The following is an 8,459-nucleotide window of genomic DNA, read 5'->3' on the forward strand; positions in this document are numbered from 1 at the left end:
AAAATCACAGCTCTTACCCTTGACAGTGTGTGCATGTCAGGCATTCCTCTACTTGGGAAGGGGTGTTGCTGTCATTCAGTGTTCTCGAGGATTTGCTCTCTGCCTAGCTCACGGGCATTTAGCAAAGGCCAGCTGAAGCAACAGGATTGGTGCCGACAGCATGTGGAAACATCCCTTTCCAGATCTAGCGGAGCTAGTGGAAGACACTAATATTCCTCTACTGAAGCTGGAGCCTGCAGCATTTCTTCCCACGACAGGCATAGTCAGTTGGATAAGCTCCAGCAGACCAGTGGGAGCAAGGTCTCTGGCAGAAGTAGAAGACAAGGTTATTCCCTGATAATGCAGAATACGTTGGAATCTGAAGCACAGTGGCTCATTGCAGGAGACAATTTTGGACTTCAGTGGAGACACAAATATATCACTTCTGATATGCTGCCTATTTTCTTATAAATTGAGCACAGTGATATCCAGAGAGTCACGTAGAAAACATTTTGGTGAAAGCTGTGCATAGACTGTAAGACCATGTGATTTTAGTCATTTATTTTGGACATATGTACATTATCTGCTGTAGATGCCTAAACAAACCTTGGGCATGATTCAGTTTATCTAAAATGAAAAGCACCGTGTGAAGTCAGTGAAGAGAAGCAAGTACACCAAAAGGTGGTTTAAAGCAGGTAAACTTTGTGTCCTACTCCTTGCAATTTCCACCCTTTTTCAAATAGGTTCCTTTTCCTTCTCTCAAACCAATGAAGTGCTGCAGCTGCAGAGGAGGAAGCTCCTATGGGAACACCGCGGAGGAAGGACTTGCCTCTTCAGAGGAATATGAAATGAAGTCAGGACGCAAAATCCTAAGTAAAACCCTCGTTTTTTCACCTGAATTAGATGTCACATTGACAAGTGTGATACCTGCTAAAATACCTTAGAGTGCAAGCGTTGTAAAGACACTTTACAGAGGATCATATTATACTCAAAAGATGAGAAAATCAAGGCATATGACAAGAAGGTATTTTGCTGGGGGTCACCAATGGATGGGAAGCAAATCCACGATTTCCAAAGACTGGGCTAAGTGCCCAGTACTGCTGGTAAAGCAGATTCCACTTACTTTTGTGTGGTGCCACATGAAGAGTAACTTTGAGGAAACTTCTCTGTGATTTGTATAACACAGAGCCTGTAACCCGCTTCCTGAGCAGACGATTGGGTGCCACCCACCCCCAGTAACTGAAAAGTTGTATCTCTTCTGAAGCATTATAAAAATTTAGTTTCAATATGATGTAAGAAAAAGGGAAGCTCCTTCTAAGTGGTTCTTGTAGCACATAATGCCATTTTTAGGTTGCCCATATGAGGGGTAGAAGCAGTCTGCCCTGTATTCTGCAGATCTGGTTCTGTGATTGCCAACATCAGAATCACAGAATCACAGAATAACCAGGTTGGAAGAGACCCACCGGATCACCGAGTCCAACCGTTCCTACCAAACACTAAACCATATCCCTCAGCACCTCGTCCACCCGTGCCTTAAATCAGTCATGCTTTTGGCTCCTTCCTATTCCCTTCCCAAGGAAATCTGGCAACAAAGGTGAAAGCGTTCACGTGTCCAGGTCCTCTTTTTCAGACACTGGAAGTGGTACCAGGTAAACTGCTGGGTTCTTCCATATAAGCAGTCTACGGTAAATAAACACAAAAACCTGTGCGTTTGGAAGAGAGGCTGCGGTTAGTATTTCTATCAGGAAGTCTGCATTTGTATTGACCTGCAATGGCTTTTAGTTCTATTGGTGCAGAACAGTAAGTTACAGGGTTAGGAGCCTGCAGAGGAGAGGGAGTGACATCCTCTAGGAGAAAAAAAAATGCTTGTGTACTTCCAAAACCCAAATGTGTTTGAAGGGAATGTGACACTAACGTTTCATGCCACCTATCATGAAGAATTTCGGGTCTGTTTTTGGTTTATATTTGTTAGTGACTATTATTTGAAGCATATTTTTAATGTACCCAGCAGAAGTTACTGCTGTAGGAGACCATGAGATCTGCTTTGCCATAGCCTTCTGTACAGCAGAAGTCTGACTGGGAAGGGACAGACTGCCCAGGTGTCCTAAGCCTTCAGTTCTGCACATGGCAAAGAACCATTCATGATCCCCCTCAGCCCTTGCCCTCACCTTTGGCTGTGTAGGCTTCCCTTCGCCACTGATGCTGTTTCAAGTGGTCTCAGCCTCAGTGAGAACTTGGTCCCAGGTCTCTCTGCTGAAGCCAAACACAGGACTGGGAGAGCTGGAAGCGGACTGTGAAGCTTGCTTGCAATGGGTCAAACTTGGTAGAGAGGTGGGAATCCAGGCGCTTCGGGGGCTTTGGTGCAGGCAGCTTTTATTGCTGACCTCTACAACATGGCCCAATGATTGCCACGTCCCCACTGCCTGCAAGTGGAAGGGAGATGTCATTTTTTAAAATGGGAGTTCTGAAAAGTGAATTTGAAACACAGTCCTTGAAAATTATAGTGGGGGAAATGTGGACATTTATGAGGAGGGTTAAAAGCCTCAGTGTCCAGGAGTGCTGCAGAAGGCATCGGGGCAAGCAAACGCTGCAAATACCTGTTGGCAAGTTCACAAATGACACTAAGCTGGGTGGAAGTGTCAATCTGCTTGAGGGTAGGGAAGCTTTTCAAAGGGATCTGAACAGGCTGGACGGATGGACCAATGGCATGAGGTTTGACAAGGCCAAATGTCAGATCCTGCACTTGCGGCACAACAACCCCAACAGTGCTACAGACTAGGAGAAGTCTGGCTGGAGAGCTGCCTGGAGGAGAAAGACCTGGGGGTGTTGGTTGACAGCCGACTGAACACGAGCCAGTAGTGTGCCCAGGTGGCCAAGAAGGCCAATGGCATCTTGGCTTGTATCAGAAACGGTGTGACCAGCAGGTCCAGGGAGGTTATTCTCCCTCTGTACTCGGCACTAGTGAGACCGCTCCTCGAATCCTGTGTTCAGTTCTGGGCCCCTCACCACAAGAAGGATGTTGAGGCTCTGGAGCGAGTCCAGAGAAGAGCAAGGAAGCTGGTGAAGGGGCTGGAGAACAGGCCTTATGAGGAATGGCTGAGAGAGCTGGGGTTGTTTAGCCTTGAGAAGAGGAGGCTGAGGGGTGACCTCATTGCTCTCTACAACTACCTAAAAGGAGGTTGTGGAGAGGAGGGTGCTGGCCTCTTCTCCCAAGTGACAGGTGATAGGACAAGGGGGAAAGGCCTTAAGCTGCACCACAGGAGGTTTAGATTGGGCATTACGAAAAAAATTTTATGGAAAGGGTCATTGGGCACTGGCACAAGCTTCCCAGGGAGGTGGTTGAGTCACCTTCCCTGGAGGTGTTTAAAAGATGGGTAGATGAAGTACTGAAGGGCATGGTTTAGTGGCAGATAGGTATGGTTGGACTGTACAATCTCAGGGGTCTTTTCCAACCTGATGATTTTATAATCTGTGTCAACAGAAAGGAACTCACATCCTGCTATTGCAGTAATGTCGTTTTGCACCACAATGTTCTCCTGGCAAGACTGAGTGTTTCTAACTTCCATGCCTTCATACATTTTGTTGAGTTTGTACAGCCCCGTGCTGGCATCTGCCTCACCCAGGCACAGATACATCCAGTACGTGACTGCTGGGAGCTCTTCATAGAATCATAGAATGTCCTGAGTTGGAAGAGACCCGTAAAGGTCATCGAGTCCAAACCCTGTCTCTGCGTAGAACACCCCCAACATTCACACCATGTGTCTGAGAGCACTGTCTAAATGCTTCTTGGATATTGTCAGGCTTAGTGCTGTGACTGCTCCCCCGGGGAGCTGCTCCTGAGCTCCAACACCCTCTGGGTAAAGAACCTTTTCCTCATGTTCAGCCTAACCCTCCCCTGGCACATCTTCCTGCCATCCCCTGGGGTCCCCTTATTAGACAGCGGGGCGACACCCTGGGAAAACGCTGTCCCCTGGCCGCTGGGGTGGCAGCACCGCGGGGCCCCTCGGGGGCGTCGTTTGTTGGGGACACCCCGCGGGGCCGGGAGGTGGCGCTGCCCCCGCCCGCCCGGGAACCGGGAGCTGCCCTTGGACCTGCTTAAGAGCTGCCACAGGTGTACATCTGTGGCTACTGTGTAGCCTTCCTCTTATTCCTCTCCTCCTCCTTCTTTCTCTCCTCTCCTCCTTCTTCCTCTCCTCTCCTCCTCCCTTTCCTCCTCCCTCTCCTCCTCTCCTCCTCCCTCTCCTCCTCCTCTCCTCCTCCCCTCCTCCCCTCCTCCTCTCCTTCCTCTCCTCTCCTCCTTCCTCCCCTCTCCTCCTTCCTCCCCTCCCCTCCCCTCCCCTCCCCTCCCCTCCCCTCTCCTCCTTCCTCCCCTCCCCTCCCCTCCCCTCTCCTCCCCTCCCCTCCCCTCCCCTCCCCTCCCCTCCCCTCCCCTCCCCTCCCCTCCCCTCCCCTCCCCTCCCCTCCCCTCCCCTCCCCTCCTCTCCTCTCCTCTCCTCTCCTCTCCTCTCCTCTCCTCTCCTCTCCTCTCCTCTCCTCTCCTCTCCTCTCCTCTCCTCTCCTCTCCTCTCCTCTCCTCTCCTCTCCTCCTCTCCTCCTCTCCTCCTCTCCTCTCCTCCTTCCTTTTATTCTTCCTCTTATTCCACCTTTTCTCCTTCCTCTTTCCCTTCCTCTTCCCCTCCATTTTCCTCTTCTTCCTCCCATTTCTTCTATTCCTCCTCTTCTTCCTCCCATTTCTTCTATTCCTCCTCATCTTCCTCCTCCTCCTCCTCACTCACATGCAGGCAGGAGCCATCACTCCTCACTGCAGCGGCAGGAGCACACGGGGCTGGTCTTTTGATCACTTTCCATCTCAGTGAAGAGTTACTGGACAAACAAATAAATGTTTTTACCTGGGAAGACCTCATGCCTGGGCCTGTGACCGGCAAACAAACCACACCCTTGCAGGGCTCTGACCACCTGGTGCTGGTTTGAAGCCAGCCAGGCAAATCCCCTGGCAGATGGGGCTGGAAGGTGCAGAAAGCTGAGCCTGACTGCTCATAGCCCTTCCTTGTTGACCAGGTTCAGAAAAGCATGCAAGAGTGTGTCCTGGGAAGACTGTGAGCCAAACCCTGAAGAAGAGATACAGGGAAATGGAGGCAGAACATCACAGAGGTACAGGCAGCTCTTACTTTGCTTGCATCACTATTGTCTCAGCAAAGCATTTCGTCTGTCTTAGAAGCCTTGTGCCTGTGAAGAACAGCTGCTTGGTGTGCTTAAACCACTTGGTACGGGGAGGGGGGTGTACTGGATGTGGGGCCCATTTCTGAAGAGGTGTGGCTGGACAGAGATCTGGGGATGCAAGGAGTGAGGGCAAGAGGCCATAGAAGAAGCACAGGGAGTTTCAGAGAGCTTGTATTACCAAGAGTGCCAGCCTGGCTCACAAAGGCTACACAGTGGGCACAGATGTACACATGTGACAGCTATTGAGAAGCTCCAACAACAGCTTCAAGGCTATGGGAGATTTTAATTTCTTGCCTCAGGATTTTATCAGACGTCGGCAGGATAAAGTGACTGTTCAAGTTCTAGTTTAATTATTTGTTTGTATTCTGTTTTAACGATGGTTGGTTGTTCCTTATGTGGATTTTATTGTGAGCATCATCATGGCTTCAAGGCTCTTGAGGAAAGGTGAATAGGGAGTAGAAAACTCTTCGAGCCTAGTTAGTGCTCAGCATGATTATGGACACTACAAGATGCTGACTGTTCTGTCAAGCTCAGTGTTGTATCCTCTGACTAATCAACCTGCAGGTGTTTGGAACAATAGTAAGCAGGTCAGAGAGATGCCGTGCCTTCTTAAGCATGCTCCTGCTGGCCTAATCTTGTCTCTGTCCTTCATCTCTCTCCTACATCTGAAGAACTAGAACATGGTGAGGGAGTAAGGAAAGGAGCAGTCCTTCTAGTCTGTTGAAAAGATTGTGAAAAGCTCATGTAGCAGGGAAGGAAGTGGTTCAATATTTTGTCTGGATAACTTCAGCTGGTGTGTGTGGTAGATATGGAACAGTTTCTCCTGACCCCCTCACTATCTCGCCTGCCACCTTCCCAGAGTTGCCTCCCACTTCTTGGAGCACAGCTGGAGGCAGAATGAGTCCTGCTTAAAAACACTTCAAGGTGAAGGGATTAGTATTTTGTATGGAAATGGAGATGTCTACCATTAAATGCTCTCCCAAAGCACAGGGTGTTAAATATTGTGGGGTTTCTCTGCTAAAGAGAGGGAGAGTAAAATTCCAGTCTTCACACCTTCATGAATCCTTTGCTTGGGTATCACTTGCTGTCCCTTAAATGACCACCCAGGAAACAAGAAAAACAAACCAGCTGAAACTCTTTAAGTACCATTCCTCATGCCCTCCCCACCCTGCTAGTCTCTCTCTCCCCTTTGGATATATATTCCCTTTCCGGTTTTGTTCCCCAGTCATCTCCACGATTGCTGTTGGGTTGGCACCCTTGCCAGGCTGTTATCCTCTACAGGGCACACGTTGGTTGGGCCTCTTCCTTCCCCTGGACACGGTTCCTTGATTCCCACCTGCCCAGAGATAAGCTGTTGAAGAGGCTGGTGCCACCACAGCATTCCCAATTCCCTAGATACAGCCTAGATTTTGACATGCATTAGATGATAGATAAAAGCAGAAATACACTTGTTTGCGTTTTTTCTTTAATTGGAGAGACTAGAGACACTATTATAGAATAATAAAAATAATAAAAACCCTATTATTTTTAACAGTCATCATCCAAAATTCCCGTGCTGTACCAAACCTTCTTCCCTGGCACCTTTACATCTAACTAGGAGAGAGGTCAAATGTAAGAACACAGAAGCATTATTATAGCAGTGCCTGGTAACAACACTTTCATTAAGGACCTCTTTCATGTGTTCACATCAATTCTTATTTTCAGGTTGTAAAACTCAGCTGTAAAGTTCACCTCCTTGCTGACACTAGGCACTTAAGGTTTAAGGCTACCGGCCCTTCAGTTGAATTTCCAGTTAAAGAAAATTCCTAAAAATCCTCCAATATATTCTAATTTGAATTTGCTTTGTTTACAGTCTCTGCACATTAAAGCACAGAATGCTTGAGTGGAATTATTTATATTGTACACACTCTATAGGTTTCCAAATGAAATGAACAACTAGTATATTTTATTTGGTACCTTAATGTTTTTTTGCTGTAAAGCAGGTTTAATCCTAATTGCTGCTGAGGACCCATCAGAAGCTCAGCCTCTTGTTTTGAAGATGACTGAAAAGCTTTTTAAATAGAGAAGGGAATGGAGATGGGACAGACAGCTCTACAGGGCCAGCATAAAAAAGTTACTGAGCAGCCATGAAACAAATAATGTTTGCAGGCAGGTGAAGATCCATTGCCAGGCTGGGGTTTGCACCCATTCATAGTTAGAGATAAACCTTTCCATGCAAATTTTTCAACTTCTCTCCCTTAAAAGCTCATATATTGAAGTAGTTGCAGTATCTCAAGAGAATAAGGATTATGATGAGCATATTTACTTGCACTGCAAAGAAACTGATGATAAAATTAATTTGTCTAAAGGCAGAGCTCTACAACATACACATTTCCTTGTAGTACTCAACTTCATTTATAGCCATCCCAGTTTAGGCATCATTATCTGAAGGAGGCAATTCTAAGAAACACTTCAAAAATCACACCTTGGGAACATTTTGAGGGTGTTCAGCAATGCACCCCTCAAATATATTTTGAAAACTGTCTGTATGGCATTGATCAGGGCCATCCTGAAAACACACCATGCCTGCTGCATGAGCAGAAAGTGTTTTGAAAGTGGCTAAATTGGTGGAGTAGGCTAGAGGACCCCTTCATTTCAGTGTGCTCTCATGGTCTCACCTCATGGAGGAATAGGAAATGACCAGTCTGAGGACCAGTAACAGAATGCCCATGCTGGGAGGAGCCCAGTTTGAAAACTACAAAGGGATCATTGCCTTGGGAAGCTCTAGCAAGTTCCTGTGAAAATCCTGGATATAATTTTTAAATGACTGAGCAGCCCCAGACTAGTATATATATTTTGGATATATACCCTGATATCCCTCTCCACTATAAGGTCTCTTTCAAAATAATTTCGATTGACTGATGGACAGGCATTTATATATTTTTATATTTATGTTATATTTTATATATATTAAATTTATTCCTTTATATATTTTCATATATATACATTTAATTCTGTTGTATTTTGAAAATGTTTGAATGTCCACAAACAAGGCTGTACTCAAAAGAGTATGGAAAAACAGTAAAGAAATAACTCTTCATTTTCTAACTGCCCCTTGGATGCATCCATAAAACTGGCTTGAATGGCAAAATACAAACCCCACAACCTTCCTTCCTCACAGTCACTTGTGAGAAACTGAAAACCTCCCAATGATGTTCATTTCTGGAACAGCCTCTTCAAATAGAAAAGAATTATTTTTGAATGGAAATGCTGTTCTTATT

The sequence above is a fragment of the Phaenicophaeus curvirostris genome, chromosome 1 (genome assembly GCF_032191515.1).
Source record: "Phaenicophaeus curvirostris isolate KB17595 chromosome 1, BPBGC_Pcur_1.0, whole genome shotgun sequence".
Lineage (NCBI taxonomy): Eukaryota > Metazoa > Chordata > Aves > Cuculiformes > Cuculidae > Phaenicophaeus > Phaenicophaeus curvirostris.